Source organism: Vespa mandarinia, chromosome 12 (assembly GCF_050613455.1).
Source record: "Vespa mandarinia isolate Hongniang chromosome 12, ASM5061345v1, whole genome shotgun sequence".
NCBI classification, from domain to species: Eukaryota; Metazoa; Arthropoda; class Insecta; order Hymenoptera; family Vespidae; genus Vespa; species Vespa mandarinia.
Genome location: NC_140821.1, coordinates 4,122,501 through 4,125,000, shown reverse-complemented (window position 1 = coordinate 4,125,000; position 2,500 = coordinate 4,122,501). Strand labels below are relative to the sequence as shown.

The window sequence follows — 2,500 nt, the reverse complement described above, 5'->3', positions numbered from 1 at the left end:
GTACGTAAGTGTATATACATATATATATATATGTATATATATATATGTATGATACGTGAAGTTGTGTATGATAGAGAGAAAGAGAGAGAGAGAGAGAGAGAGAGAATGAGAGTGTGATGTGTGTACGTGTGATTGAGTGAGTAAGTTGTGTGTAAGAGAGAGAGAAAGAGAGAGAGAGAGAGAGAGAGAAAGAGAGAGAGAGGAAAAGAGGGAGAGAGAACCCACGTTGTGCTCACGCGTCTCTCTCTCTCCAGAGATGCTCTGTGCTGCTTGTAATCGCGCGTCCGACTGAACCGAGAGCCGAGAACTCACCAAGTCCCCTGGCCTTCTCGCCTAGTGTCGCTCTTCCTACTCGGCTGCCTTCGTCACCCTACCCCCACCCCGCCACCCGCCCGAACCATCCCAAGTCGCTTGCTTACTCGCTCGCTTACTCGCTCACTCGTTTCTCCTCACGCGCCGAACCGCGCCGCGAAAGCTCTCTCTCTTTCTCTTTCTCTTTCTCTCTCTCTCTCTCTCTCTCTTTCTCTTTCTCTCTTTCTCTTTCTCTTTCCCCTACTCTTTCTCTCTTTCTATATATATATATATATACACACTCCACATCTCTCTCTCTATCGTTCGAGAGTACTCGCGAAACTCTTCGCCACGATCTTACTCTCCCTTCTCCCACCCCTCCTATTTCTCTCTCTTCACTCTACACCGACTCCTATCTCTCTCTCTCTCTCTCTCTCTCTCTCTCTCTCTTTCTCTCCCTCTTCCAACGATATCTCGGCGACTCTTTTCCTTTTCATATTTCTATCCCCTCCATTATATCCCTCTCTTTCTCTCTCTCTCTCTCTTCTCCTCGTCCTCCTCTTCCTCCTCCTCCTCTTCTTCTTCTTCGTCTTCTTCTTCTCGTGACGAATATACGCGTATGTACGTATGTCTATACGTTACGACGTACCTACGTACATAAGTATTCATATGTATGCCCGCGCAAAAATATGTATGCGCGTGGCTCGCGTACAGCACAAAATTACGTTCGGAAGACGTTTTTGGTTTGCGAGAGCCAGATGTTGCTCTTCCTCGACGCGAAATACTTTCATAATCGGTCGACGTAGTGTGCGCGTGCGCGTACGCGTACGCGCTTACATGCGTTAGTGCGTGAGTGAGTGCTCGCGCATGCGCTCTAACCAATGTCGCCTCACGCGGGCTCGTACCGTTCGAATTTTTCCTCTCTCTTTCTCTCTCTCTCTCTCTCTCTCTCTCTCTCTTTCTCTCTCTTTCTCTCTCTTTCACTTCCCCCATTCTCACCCACTCTGCGCGCTTCAGAGACATTTTATATTCGCTCGATCTTAACATTATTTATTTCTTTTATTTTTCTACGTTGAATTTATCTATATATCTTTTTACGCTGGGATACCATTTTCTATTTTGCTTTTCGTTTCTTTTTTCTTTACCTTTTTCGAAATAGATTAAGTCTCATAAAACTCTTTCTTTTGTTTCTTTCTCTCTCTCTCTCTCTCTTGTGTATAGAAGAAATGCCCGCGAAGTTTGAAACGTTGGAACAATAGACGTTTTATTCAAGAATAAAAAAACCAATGATTATATATTCTCATACGTTCGTTGTTTGTGTTGTTTTGTAGTATTGTATCGTGTTGTATTGTGTTGTTTTGTGTTGTATTGTATTGTTATGTTATATTGTATTATTGTTGTTGCAGTCTTCATTAAGAGCAGAGAAACAGTGGTCGTCATTGATCGTCGATTATCTTTCCTCGCAAACTCGAATGCCATCGTAAAAAGTCTCGGGCAACACGTTTGTTGGCGTTGGTGTTGCTATTGGTATTGGTATTGGTATTGCTGATGTTACTTGTGTGCTGCCGTACTCTTGCTGATACTGCCGTGAGAAGAGTGGCCGATGAATGAGCAAAAAAAGAAGGGTATTACTGATGGTGGACCTTGGATAAAAGATCGGGCCAACCTACATCTAGGCTAGTAGGTCAAGTAGATGTTTAGCGCTAGTATGAATCATGACGCGATATATCGAAATTATCTAGTTTATGTCTCGTTAGAGGATATACTTAAGTCTGAGTACTGTTCGACCAATAATAACTTTCGATTCAAGGAATGATCAGAATTTTTATATGTATATATATATATATATATATATATATATATATATATATGATTACATACGTGTACGCATGTATGTATATGTATCTTTTTTATTTCTATACTTTTTTTATTTTTATCGATAGAGAAACATACGTACATATGAGAAAGAATAAACGCCGGGATTGATGTTGATCCTCTTAAAGAAGCAAAATCGAAATTTTCTTTCTCATTCAAAAGAGAGAAATAGGAACGAACGAATGAACGAACGATTGGCTTCTATCTTTTTCAATAAGTTCTTCTCGTTTGTAATCCAAGTAAAGAGGTAAGCATAGAAATCTAAGATACCACCAAGATTATATTTCCAGACGATTCCATCTACTCAAATGCAAAGATTTATGGGTCCAGTATG

At 41.1% G+C, this 2,500-nt stretch overlaps 1 protein-coding gene across 1 annotated transcript in view; it reads right to left on the bottom strand.

Moving 5' to 3' along the window:
- Positions 1-240, bottom strand: part of Eip74EF (Ecdysone-induced protein E74) — a 248,978-nt gene extending 248,738 nt beyond the window's left edge. Inside the window, exon 1 of the mRNA XM_085660452.1 lies at positions 226-240. The gene's annotated coding sequence lies outside the window, so the exon portion shown is untranslated. The remainder of the gene's footprint in view (positions 1-225) is intronic.
- Positions 241-2,500: the final 2,260 nt, after the last annotated feature.